The sequence below is a fragment of the Platalea leucorodia genome (genome assembly GCF_965183815.1).
Source record: "Platalea leucorodia genome assembly, chromosome: 9".
Taxonomy (NCBI): Eukaryota; Metazoa; Chordata; class Aves; order Pelecaniformes; family Threskiornithidae; genus Platalea; species Platalea leucorodia.
This window is the reverse complement of record NC_138831.1, coordinates 28,712,011-28,726,064: the sequence shown is the minus strand read 5'-3', so window position 1 is coordinate 28,726,064 and position 14,054 is coordinate 28,712,011. Positions and strand designations below refer to the sequence as shown.

Below are 14,054 nucleotides of genomic sequence, written 5' to 3'. Positions count from 1 at the left end.
TAATTTAGCAGGTAACATATATGACAAGATGGCATAGTCTATTAGGATGGGAGGAGGCTTCTCCAAACATCATTCTTTATCTAACAACAAGCAGGACAAGAAAACTGCTAAAGTACATGTTGTTTCATGGATGCACAACATATAATTGGGCTGCATAATACAGTAAATATGTTATAGACCTTCAAAATGCCTTTTTTTAAATGCCAGTCTGCATGCCCTCCCTTCAGGTGAAATTCTTCTTTGGGTGAGGTTAAGGGAAATCCTCCTTATCATTAGTTTCAGCAGAGCTGGTATTTGATGAGCTGTGCTCTGTGGCCTGAATTCAGCTGAGATCAAAGAATTAAACCAGCCCTTCCCAGAAACCCTGATAGTTTAATTTTGTGCCTCTCCAGTGTTACGAGAGATCTGAAAAGTTGGAAGGAGAAGTCTGCTTAAATATGAGGATGGTCAAAAATAAGCAATATAGCCCTGAGTGAATCATTTGGGGGATGTTTGCTCTAGAGTTTGATGCTTCTCTGTTAACTTTCTCTTATTTTTGGTCAAGAAAGTGGAACAGAGCTGCTCAAACCCATTTTATTTCAGTTTTTTTTTTTTGCTCTGAGAATTTAATGGGAAAACCCATCTGTATTTCTAGGAACAGGTCTATTTTACCATTATCCACCATAAAAACGCAAACTAAAAGACTATTGCAAAGCCAATATAGCTACTTTTTTCTATAAAGGTAACGGATACACTTTCTAGAAGAGACCTGGGGAGGGAGGATGCTTCCTGAAAGCTGGAGAGAGATGACACCTTGGTGAGGTGGGATTTCAGGGCACTTGGGTTTCAGCAGCCTCTGCCGGCTTCGCAGAAGCAAGCCAAGATGCCGTCATTCATAAGGGAATTTCTGTGCTTGGGCTGGGATTTCTTAGCAGGTCAGTGCTCCTCCCTGAGCCTGGGGTATATGCAGAGCTCCTGATTGCAGCAATCTGTAATTCTCCTTGGACCGGCTTATAACCAGTGACCTAACTAGCTTTCTCCTATAAATCTGTCAAGCACGTGAAGTCATTAAAGTCAGTATTTGCTGTATGGATGACAGGAGTAGTTGAGGAGGCATCCGATTGCAAAGGGATCGTTCCAATTCTTAATGCCGGAGCACATCATCCGTCTAAGGTTGGAGCACTGCAAGCTCTCCTGATGGAAAATATGGTCATCTCTACACAGTTTGCTTTCTGTAAATATAAACAAGCTGTACAGCTGCATGAGCACTAATTCTTGGGTGAATTATTTGTATGGTTTAATCATTTACTTTTCCTCTTCTTGGAGTTACGTGCTGCATGTGGAGGAGTAAATTTGATGGAAAGAAAATGGATGACACATACTCATATCTTGTGTCTTCAGAATATCCTTCCTTCCTAGCTGGCTCAAAGATTAACCTGCTTTTTAATGATAGTTGCCAGACTACAGATGAAGACTAGATAGTTAATGTTGTGTTTCAAGATGGCAAAATAGCTATATTACTTTGAATTGTGAATTTATCTGAGATATTTGTGGCTTTACAAGGGTTTATTTGATGTCTTGATGGCTGAAAAACAAGTGTGCTTATTGGCGATGGGTACCTGAAGTGGAGAGGTCCTCCCCTGCATCCAGAGATAGGCTTCTTGTACCTCCAAAGCTTGCAGGAGGCCGAAGACAGATTGCTGAGATATTTGGACACTTCTGCTAAAACAAATGACAAATTTAAGTATTCGCTAAGGATTTTTCTTAAAATCATAATAGAATTTGTGTGCAAGAATGGTATTTAGCCATGATGTAATTGTTGCTGTGGCATACTGCTGATGTTATGGAAACCAAAATACCTACCACAAAGTCATCTAACAGAAGCATGGGATTATTTTAACATTTATTTTCCTTTTTTTTTTCCTTGGTGAAATCTAATACAATGTGCCTTGCGAATCTTTTTTTAAACCTTCTGTGTGAAGACAATGCTATTTCCAGTGGTTTGCAAACAACTGGCCGAGGCATCCTCGGGCAGTCTGGCTTCAGCCTGTTGCCTCCTATAAATACAGCTGCTGTCGTGCTGCGTACCAAGAGTCTGCAAAGGTCTTTGCAATAGCAACCTCTTCTTTTGAGCCAGCCATGAGAATAAGGATAACACATCTCTGCCCACTGTTTATAGTAAAATAGGAGAAGGCAAAAAATGGTAAATGTTAGTTCTTCTTTGGATAAAGACAGTTATTGATGTTTCTTTACCACTTTCTTTTTAAACCACGTGTTCTGGATTGCTAAGGAAGATTTAGTGATGATTCATGATGCATGGGAATATGCTTCAGCAGATAATGGAAGAGGACAAGGAAGACAAACCCTAACTAGGCGGTAAAGTCCAGGCTCATAAATCCTGGTCTATCTGTATAGGCAAACTCTTGGATTCAGACTGGTGATGATCTATTTATTAATCTAGAAAGACTGCTGTTGCAGGAATCATAACTTAAGTACAGCCTACCCCATCACGTAGCAAGGGTGGTTTTCTCCTCCCCATGTATCTCACAGGTTTATGGGGTAGAGGTTGGATGAGGGGCTGTAGCTGGTGGCTGCAACTGCTGCCTGATGCAGTGCTTGCTCTGGGTGGCCGGAAGATGGAGGGTCCTTCAACAGGCTCCACACAAAGTGCAGATATGTTTAGCTCTTCAGACAGCATGGTCTCATCCCTCCCTCGGGCTGGTGACTTCAGGCAAGACGTCCCCACAGCTCTTGGACTCGTTAAGTGCTATCAGAGCATTGCACCTCAGCATTGGTTCTCTGTTCCCTGGCAGCTGCTCCATCCCTGTGTCCTCCTCGAGTGACCTCCTCTGCAAAGCAGATAAGCCCAGAGCCGCCATGAAGTTCAGATAACACCCAGGTGCTTCTGGGAGAGGAAAATACCATTTTTACATTGCAACTTGCCTTTTTTTTTTTTCCAGTTTAGGGCATTGCATGAAAGGATTGCTGTATATGAAGATGTAGTTTGGAAGTCACCGGTAACATAGCACCCATGATATGAGTTTCCTCCAAGTTTCCAGATCTTTGGCAGTTTGAGGGCCAGAAATACAAGTTTATATTTCTTTATATATCCCATTCTACAAACTTTGTCATCTTTGTCCTCACCAATCTTCCCCTGTCCCTGCTTAGGCTCATTCGACGATCAGCTTTTTGCTTACCCCCACCCACCTTTCCTTGTTTCAGCTGATGCTTTGCAAAGGTTGAGAAGTCATCCCGTAGCTTTCCATCCCACAGACGTTGCTGTTTAAGTTCTTTTCTACCTCATTTTCTACCTTTTGTTTACCCATCAAACCTCAATTTCAAGGACATCCTTTTATTGTTTAAAAAAATTGATGAATAACCGAGGATGAGACTGAAAAAAAAATATTATTTGGAGTGTGATCAACTGGCATGAGCTCAGGTGTTGAGCAAAGTCTATTTTCTGGCATGGTCCCTGGTGAGCTTGATGTCCCAGCCAGCAAACCTCAGCCTGCTCAGACAGAAAAACTTAATTTCATAAAGATAACGCATCCTATGAAATGTTTGCTCAGCCATCTAAAGCTCCATAAATATTTAGGCAGGTCTATAGTTTTTACTGGTCCTGTGTAATAGGTGGACAAATCTGACAGTCCAGACTAAATCATGAACATGATAACAATTTGTTCATCACAGTGGGAGTGAATTAATTAAAAAAAAAATCGATTTGTCACACGACGTGGTGATAGGTGGTTTATTTAGTCTGTGAAATGGCTGCGATGCCTGCGATATTTTAAAGCATCTTGGATATGCAGGGTTTCTCAGGCCGTGCTGCTTTGTCTCCCAGCAGCCTTCCATGTCATTTAGAGAAAATAAAAGATGAAATTTTAAAATAAATCTAAAAGAAATACATTTAAAAAAATAACTTTAAAAATAAATTTAAAAATTAAACTAAATTTAAAATAAGTACATTAGAAATAAATTATGAAAAGGGTCTTTCTCCTACTGCTGGGAGCACTTTTCCCCTTCCTTCCAGTAAGGGCTTCTTTTTTTTGTATCTCATCACTCTGGTTAGGCATGAATGCCTCTGTTGCCTCTGAAGACAAAAGCCAACCATCAGAAGTCAACCGTTGAGGACTGGGAGGCTCGGTTCAAATTTCTATTTTCGTTGGAGATGGGAGAGCAGATGCCCTCTGAAAAATGCTGCTGTCAGCTGTGTGTCATATGACACATGGAGAAATAACAAGCTGCACAAGTTATTGATTTATTATTTGGCAATATGCCATCATATGTAACTCACATTGGGGGAAAAAAAAAGATGCTTAGAGTATGTAACTCATATTAAAAAAAAAAGAATGCTTAGAGTTGTTTAAGTGTTATCTTTAGGATAGGAAGATTTCAAACTACAGGATTGAAATAAAACACAATTCTGGTCATCATTGGTCCCCCAAAGCATTGGCTTGGGTCCTTCCCCTCCTGGGGTGCTGCGAGGCTGGGGCTGGGTCCAGGGGAGCTTCGTTTGCCACCCCCTTGTTCCTGGTTTTCTCCAGATGATGAACGTTCATAATATATAAGATATAATAAAATATATCATAATATTTTATATTATGTATATATACTATAATATCATAGAATAGTCTTAGTTGGGAAGGACCTTAAAGATCATCTAGTTCCACCCACCCGCCATATATAATATATAATAAATATATAATATATAATACATAATATATGAACCCCCAGAAGTAGTAGTATTAAATCTCTGTAGTGGCATCCTAAGTAGGCAAGTTAGAAAACATGCTTAAAATATCATTAGAAAATATTCTAGAAAGCTTTCCTGGTGTGATGTACTGGTGTAAAAGACTCAGTGGTTTTCTGCATGTTTTCTATGTTAGAATTAGGTATCCAAAAGAAACAGGTTTGAGTTCAACATGTGGTTCTCACGACTTCATACTGCGCATGGCTTTTGGTCGGTGGGTTTGATACAGTCCTTTCTTTAATGGAGTACAGGGTTGGAGGTGGCTTGTGCCGCAGATGATCTGAAGAGGGTCTGGGGTTCCTGCGTGTATTGGAAACGTGGCTGTTGGGGAGGAGGAGCGTGATGGTCATGGTGCCTTTTGCTTGTCACCTGCATGGGACAATCTTGCAATAGTGACTTAGGAATGTGGGCTGCTTTAGAAATTAAGTGTCTTGTAGTGAGCAAAAGCAAAGGTTATACTGATAAAGAGATTATCTCAGTGCTGTCCCCATGTCTTGACCTTCACTAATGTTTTTTGTGAGCCAGGCAGGCTAAGGGGAACATCACAAGGCATCCCATACTGCATCCTGTGACATCCGAATGCATGCCTCGGCTCTGCTTGCAGCAGTGCCATGTCCTCCCCAAACCGCCTCGGTTCCCCCACTCAAATCCCCTCTTCCATCCCTCATCCCACACTCCTTGCTGGAGCTCTCCGAGTTGCAGATGCCTTGCTCCAGGTACCATTATCCCTCTCCCAAGTCACGATCATCTCTTGAGCCCTTTTTTCCCTCTTCTCTGAGCTGGTTCCTTGATTTTTTCCAGTTAGATGATGTTTTCTGCTGATCATGGTTCCTACTCAAATATATTGGCTAAATATATGTGGGTTTGGACTGTGCCAGGGGACAGTCCTGTCCTTCTAACCCAGCCGGAACCCTACACCTCAGGGTTGGATTTGTCCTGGGAACGCCGAGCCTGACTTTCTTCTGGGACCTGCTCCTGAGATGCAAGCCAATATATGTATATTTATCTATTTTCAAATTATATACATGTACTAATATTATGTACGTTCTGAAGCCCCCCCCCCCCCCCCCAAAAAATAGAAACTAAAAAAGGATGAGATGAAGATGAAATAAACACCAATTTTTATTTATTAATGGTACAAAAAGTATTTTCTTCCTCCGCCCCAATGCACACCCTGCTTTGGAGATCACTAGGTATGCTCTAGGGTAATCTAGGATGCTTCTGTACTGGTCTCTTAGGGCCAAGCCCTGGGTCATAGTCCAGAAGTACAGTCATGGGGAAATTCTTGCACATTCCCTATACCTTTGAGCTAAATTAGGCAATGACGTAATGAAATCTGGTTATTTCAGCAAAAAAACACTAGCAATACTTGTGAGCCACAGCTTTTCTTTAAAAATAAAAGATCTCAATGCATGTTGGTGGATTTTCATAGGACAACATTGTGCAGTGTGAGCCCCCTTCTTCTTAAGCAAGAAGATGAGCAAGAAACCTCTAAAAGCCTCTGAAATACTTCAACCCATCCAAAAAAATGTCATATTGAGGCAGAACTACATGGTCCATCCTGGCCGCAGCTCTTCCACTCGTTACATGCAAAATTCTTGCCTGAACAGTTGGTTTGGCATGGTAACAAGATTTTATAGGGGTAGTGTAAGATAACTATATATATATGTATATGTATATATATATGTGTGTGTATAAATATCTATGTAACGGAGTACTGTGAGCCCAGTGTAAGCATGAATGAATGAGAGAGGAATCAGGAGCAAGTGTATTTATTGACACAAGTTTGGAGTGGGGACTGGAAAGGAAGATGACATTTAGCTTGGAGGATCAGTCTGGTGTTGACCATGACCTCTGTGGAGGTCCCCTTCACATTTGCTAAGTCTTGCAAGGACTGCATTGATACATATATATTTCTTTTCCTCTTTTATTTACATAGCAAGAAATTAAAGAAATTAATCTGCCAGCAGATCATGCAGCATCTTTAGGCTCACGCTTCTCCTGGCTGTTGTAAGAGCAGGTTGGGAAGAAGGATGCTCCCGCGAAGGGCGCAAGTGGGATTGTGGCAAGGTGTGTTTTGCCAGCTGAATCATGCAAAACCAATTTTCGCCATTTTGAGAGCAAAATATAATTTATGACTGAAACCTGCTGTTGCGACTGAAGCGTAGGGAGCTGATTTGAGCTCAGAGATGGATGCTGCAGAGCTGGTGTAGTGCATACGACCACATGCACAAAACCCTGGGCTGAACTTACTATTTAAAATCACCTTCACTACTAATGGACAGTCCAAATTACAATAAATTAAAATCTCAGGCTGCATACGTAAAGCAGAAGTGAAGTTGTCAGCGGGTGAAGGATCAGCCTCAAAATAAAGCCAAATTCACTTGCCATTTGCTGAGGGGCCATTGAAATGGTCACCTCGAAGGAGAAGACAATCTCAAGAAGCACCTTTGCTTCAAAGCCAGCTGCCAACCCGCTGTAATTAGTTTGCAACTTAAAACAGGCCGAAGAAATGCAGGGGAAGGCAGTTTATCAGAACCCCTGTGTTGCCAGACATTATCAGTAAAATACAGTGGCTTATAAACCTGTCTATACATTATATATTTATAGAGCATGCGGAAATGTATTTATATATACTGTATCTGTGGGTGCATTATTAAAAAAATAGATATTATATCTATATATTTATACATATATATTTTTATATTTTTTAACTTACTATTTATATGTATGTATGGCTGCGTGTGTAAATTCCTCTTCTGCTTAAATTGAGAACAAACATAAAAATCCTTGGTCATAATTGAAAGCCTCAGCATTGTCAGCCTCAGCATCCTCTTCTGGAGGGATGTCGGGAACTCAAGGCATCCGCGTCGTCTGCAGCACATAAGCGCCGACAACAAACCAGACATTGGTCTCATTCATTTGGGAACTCTCTAATAATAAGGTTTTCCCATCTAGGGGATTTGTCATATTGAGCTCATTTTAATTATCAAATTACGGTGGGATGATTCTGCTGGGGCTGGCTTGCAATGCCTGCCTGCATTTGCTGAATGAGCAATTAATCCTCCACGGGAAGGATTAATTCCTGGATGGATGGATCCTGCGTGGTTCTCTCCTGGATGGAGAGATTTCCCCACGCCTTGCTGCTGTTTCCAGCCTTAGAAAAGCTTTTCCAAACTCCCCAAGATGGATTTTAGGATACATACTTATACAGAAAGGAGCTTTTACAAGGTTTAGCTCCTTTAGTTTATCATATAACAATAACCTATTTTAATGTAATTTTTAAAACATTATGTTCTTTGCTGGAAGATTTTCAATACAGTTTGCAAAATATGGCTTCATTTCTAATTTTTGAACTGAGCTTTTTGAGATGTTATTCATATCTTCTTGTCTATCAGCATCTGCAAGGTTGATGGTACCTTGTTACTGGGTAAGTGATCAAGAGAGAAACGATTTACATGCTTGGGTTTAGCAGCTCTAAGCTTGTATTTGCACAGGTTTATATTTTTGTGGGTGTCAAATTGACTTGTAATATTTTTTTAAGAATATTTTGAGATTATTTTAAGCTGGGGAAGTCAACTAGGAATGGAGAGAGACATGGGAGGGGTTTTAATTCCTAGTTTCTCACTTTGCAAATGCTGCCTGAAGTTGAAGCAGGCGGTGTTAGAGCCAAGAAGAGAGGAATTTCACACCCTTCTGTTTACTCATGAATTTTCAGGCAAAATATGTACATTTAGACATCCAAAAGTATCTGCCTATTGATTGCATCACCGTGTATGGCTCTGGATTACACGAGGTTTTACAACAGGAACACGATGGGAAGTGTTCCAATGTGGAGCTGTGCTTGAAAAAGGATTTTTTGTTGATTTCCCACTTTATTTTGGGAATTTTTATTGTGTAAACAAGGTTTTCCTATGCCTTGGTAATGAAAGGCTCGGGCAGATAAGCTCCTGGGGCTTATCTAGCTCTGTCTGGGAGGAGGTGAATGAGCTGATGGGCTTTTCCTTTGCTCTTGTGATTTCCTCGAATGTTTCTGAAGCAGCGGTTGCCATGCTTTCAGGAAACAGAAAACACTGTATTTCCCTTGCAAGCAGTTCCATGCAAATAATTAATCATTTTGTTTTACATTTCCTTCTTAATATGCTTTAATTTTCTAGCTGGACTTAATAAAAGCTGAAACAGCACTGCATGCTGTGTTTTACCCTTCTTTTTACCTTCAGCCTTGCCCCGTCCCAAGGAAAGAGGAGAGTGCATCATCCCTGTATTTGGGTTTTAAAAGCTATTTTTTGGGGCTGCTTCTCAATTTTCACTGTGACTGATGGCAATATCCCTACAGTATAAGACATCTGCCTCCTGGACACTGAAGTGCTGAGATATTTTCATGGCTCTTGGCTTGCAGGCTGTGTGCATAGATGCCCAACACCCTCCAGACCTCTTTAGACCATGACACATTTTTGACCTTTGATATCCTGTGATAGGGCAACAAATGCCATACACTGGGGGAAAACCCAGGCCTTTATATTCAGGCCTGATTTTTCACTGCCTTTTGATTTGAATTTACTAATCCCTCAGTTTTGTGCTTTAAGAAAGATGGGAAACTTATTGGTTTTTATTTTGTATTTTTATCGTGTGTCTCCTGCTTCATTTCTTCTCTGGTTTTCTATGCTCCTCTTCTCTATGTTTTTCAAGCTCCAGATCACTCCCTCCAACCACCTCTTAATTTTGAGGAGCAATAGCCCCCAATGAGCACGATACTCTAGAGAAGTGTGAGCTTAAAACTAATATTTAATGCTTTCTGCTGTAATTACGTCTTTTAGCATTTGGTTTTACTTACTGTTGACCATGGCTGGATATGGAGTAATTCATAATAGAGCATGTGTGGATGTGTAGAGATGTTTTCCAGCACCTCAAAAATGCTGTTGGGCTTGTGGGTATTTTCTCCCTCTCAGGATATATGAACTTTTAATTCTGCTGAGGATTAGAGCGTGTTTCTGTTTGGCTTAGCATCGAAATAAAGTCACGATATGATCCAATGCTCCTGTAAAGATAACGGGACTTGTTTCTCTATACATTGAACTATAAAATTACGGATGTCTTCTGTTCATAGCAGTAGGGTTTCCATCAAGCCTTGCATTCCGGTTGGGAAGGTTTTCTTAAATTCATTATTCTGTGTAGCATAAGCAGTGTTTGTACTCTGGGGTTGGTTGCAGGCAGGCAGGGTTTCTCTTTAATAGTGCTTAGCTATCTCTTCACTAGACTTCCTTTAATTTTCATATATAAAAATGTTGGAAATTTTGTCACGTTCTGTTTATTTGGTACCCCAAATCTTATACACTAATATGTCTCAGGTAATGTGTGATATTCAGCAAAGATTTATGCTCATACTCTAGAGTATATGCATTTCAAAGTCTGGACCCACATTTTATCGTCCTTTTTTATGGTCTTTAGGGTCTTTTTTTTATGTTTGAACATCACAAATTGTGTTTCATGTCATAGCATTCAGGTCTATCTGAGTATTTTAAGCTCTAAAAAACCCATCCCTTGCAAACAAGAAAATCTCAAACTAATACTGCCTTTTCTTATGAGCCACCTCCCTGCTTAGCTACATCTTTCTAAATATTGAATGCAATGATGAAGTGTGTGTATATATATATATATATACACGTTTGTGTGTGTATATATATATACATACAAAAGAATACATAGGTATGTTTGTGTGTGTATATATATGTATTCTTTTCCGCTAAAGAGAGGTGAGATGAAGTCACTAACCCACTTCTCTTCCGAGCTTCAGCTGAGTCAGAGAGGCCAAATCCACATTACACAATTTTGTTGACCTGGCTGCTGCAGCAAGCACACCAATGCAGCTACGGCAACACAACCGTGCTCTGATTTGGGTGACAACGGCATTTGAGAAGTGATTGCTCTCATGCTGGCAGAACAAGTCCCTTCCTTGACGTGCGGTGCCAACGTTGGTGTCCTGCCAACATCATCGTGGTTGGGGCAGCAGAATTGCTTCTAAATGCACAATTGGGAAGCGTGTATCTACTCGTGGTGGCTATACAAGTCCCCTGGAGAGCAATCAGTAGCATCTCACCCAATAATTAAATGAAAATATGGAGCTGCTGAACTCTAAAAAAAAACCTGAATGTCTTTTTTTCATTCTTTGCTAAATTCTTTTTGTCAAGTTTGGGAGCTCAGTGCTCTCCTCTCCAGCAAACTTGCATCACTCCGTCATCCAGCAGACCAGGCTTCAGCTATCCAGGGATGCGAGGACTAAATCCGTACATTTTTGTTGGGAGTAAGGATGCCAAAAAATAGGACTCTGTGGAGTTTACTGCGCCAGAAACATTTGCAGATAGTGGTAATGTCAACAGTTTGGTTCTTAATGTAAAGGTGGTCTTCTAGAAATAGGACATTTGAATTTGCCCCTAAACATAACTTAGTTTTAAGTCAAGGTATAAATTTAAGCTGATTTGTAATGAACCTCCAGTTTGAGGGTTTTTTGTTTGAATGGGCTGTAAGTGTTTCCTATTGTCTTCATCTTGACCATATGTTTGTTAAATGAAAACCTCATGTTGTTTGGATCTAATTCCTTAATATTCAAGTGCTCTGCAAGGACCTTGCATCCATCAAAGGATGGCAGAGGCTTTATTGTCGTACTCAGAAGTAAAGGAATATTTTGGAGGTAGCTTCTAAGGATATCTCCTGAATTCTGCAGAAAGACAATCATTAGAAGAAGAATATGGAAATCATATGTAATGATATAGAAGATTAATAACTGAAACTTAATTGAGTAAGTATAACATATACATGTGGACAGCAATGATTTTATCCTAAAGTTTCTGCCTTTATGTGGACAATTTGCATGATGTTCTGCAGACCAGCAAACACCCAAGGAATTATATTGGTCAATCACAAAGCCGTAGTTATTTCTCCTGGACTTTGATTCTGAATGCAACTAAACGGGTAACTGGAAAAATGCTAGGAAAAAAGAAATAAGGGGAATTTTTTTTCCACTTAAGCTTTGGAGCAATTGCTCTGGCATAGGTCCTGCTGCTGCATACGCGCCTGTCTTGAAATGAGAGCGTATATCTGAGTTATTATGGAAAATGTTATTAGCTGAAGACTTCAATCCCTTTTCATATCTGGCCAACGCAGCCAGAGGTTGCATTGGGGATGGAAGGGAGGGAGCAATGGATGGACAGATGTGGAGAACAACTGCTCAGCCTGCGAGTGAGTGTTTCTGACCCAGCCTGCAGGAAAAAGAAGAGCAGAAGAGGGAAGATTAGCCAAAATCCTGCAGCTGAAGAAACTGAGGCCAGGGAGTACGTGATAAGCAGCCTCAGGTCGTGCATCGTCTGCTGCAGAGCTGAAGATGAGCCTAAAGAAGTAGAGACCTTGAACTCAGTGGTCTTTTATGGTTGTTTACTGGAGTATATTTAAAAAAAACAACAGCTGGCATTCTTAATTAGTTATTTTGCACTGATCTTAGGAGTAGTAGGAATTTTTTGTGTGGTCATAAGAGTTTCATGGCACCATTCACTTTGCAGCTGCTGAACATCCCATGCGGAGCTATGGATGTCTAGAGAGCTTCTAGAGCAGAGTGATGGTGTGTGCCCAGTTTAGATGTATGCAAACTTACAACTCTAGACAATTGGGTTTTTTGGGGGGAAAAAATATATGTGTAAAACCCCCATGCAAATAGTTCAAAAAAGAGTCACAATATAAATAGGTAAGCCAAGTAACATGCACCAGCCACCCATCACTACTAAAATAAGGCTGCTCTTTTATCATCATGGCAAGCTTTATTGCTCTCTGGGTGCTCAGGACCAGTCCTGAGTGGGCAAAGCTGGGACTAATGGACCCTGCATCCGATTAAGCAGCCGTCAGAAGCAAGCAGTTGATAAATGATGCTGACTCCCATTACCACTGCATGCATCACCATTTCTCTCTTTTAAATCACTCAGGAGAAGCTTATGCTTGGTCAAGAAATATGCAGTCTTCTACAGTTGGCTGGGTTACTGTATATAAGCTTTTTTCCTGACTTGCACTGAAAATGCAACAAGTCATAGTCAAATATATGATTTTTGAATTCCTATAGTTTAGCAGGGACTTGTGAATGTTATTCTGCATGCCTGCTGTGTCCTGGTTGCTCTGCAGGAATCTAAGAAAAAAAAGAAAAAAAAATAAAAGAAAAAAAAAATTCATGATGTGGAGTTGTTCTTTATTTTCAGGATTTTTTTTTTTCCCAACGGGATGTGTTATGTTTTAAACCTGAAAGGCTTTAGGGCTGTTAAAAACTCCTCCTAGCCCTGCACACATATGCACAGAGTATATATTGTTGGTGTAAAGGTATATGATGTCTCAAATACTGAGTTCAGAACCTTGTAGTTTTTTAGCAAAAATTTCCTTGTGAGATGTCTCAAAGCACTTCAGGCTCTTTAATTCTAAAAATAATATATGTAGAGTTCATGTTAATTTTGGATGAGGATACATTGGAGAGTTGGAAGAACTTTTTTTAAAAGTTTTTTGCTCATATTAAAAATAAAAGCAGAACCAGCAATAAAAATGAATTGGATTGTTATAAAGGTGCATCACATTAGTGCGATTTTGAGGTTTTTAAACTTTTTTTCTTCAATTCTGCCATCAAAATGTCTTATGATAGAGAAATAAAAATGCAGCTTGGATCAGTAGGACTTTTTCCATTACATGGAGTAAGGTGCACTTCTAATATCGCTGTTTTGAGAGTGAGTCACAAGTCTTAAAAGCATATGACAAAAATTATGATTTTTAACTCTGCTTTCTTCTGGATGCCCTAAAATAATTTCTGCAGAAGACTTCTTGAAGTAATCCAATTGAAAATCTCTCTCAGAGGAGATAACCTTTATAAAAGAGCAAAGGTTGGAGTTATTTTGGTGGAAAATAAATAGCTTTTTTTTCCTCAGCATGAATTTGGGGACAGATCCTCACTTTTACTGTAAAGGGTCATGGCTCTGCTGGTCTTGGAGCTGTGATGTCTGTTAGCTGGAGGTCTGTTCATTAGCCTTTATAGCACCAGCCATTAATATTGTGAGAGATAGAAGAGTAGACCCCAGTGAATCAGGAAAGGGAGTTATATTGCTTTTTCTGTGTAATTAAATGAATATGTTGTACCACCATTTTCTTCTAGCAACTAAATACTAAATATTAATTGATGCAAATACATCGAATAATGCTTTAACAGCAAGCCAGGAAAAGGAAAGCAAGAAGCAATGATGTGTAGCACGCCGTGCATCCTCGGTAGGCATGGTCTGTCATATAGCTAACCTATATCTGAGCAAAA

General features: G+C 40.0%; 1 protein-coding gene across 1 annotated transcript in view; it reads left to right on the top strand.

The window, feature by feature from the left end:
- The window catches only part of MYO9A (myosin IXA), a 184,929-nt gene that overhangs the window by 119,823 nt on the left and 51,052 nt on the right, over positions 1–14,054 (top strand). The gene's annotated exons all lie outside the window — the stretch shown is intronic.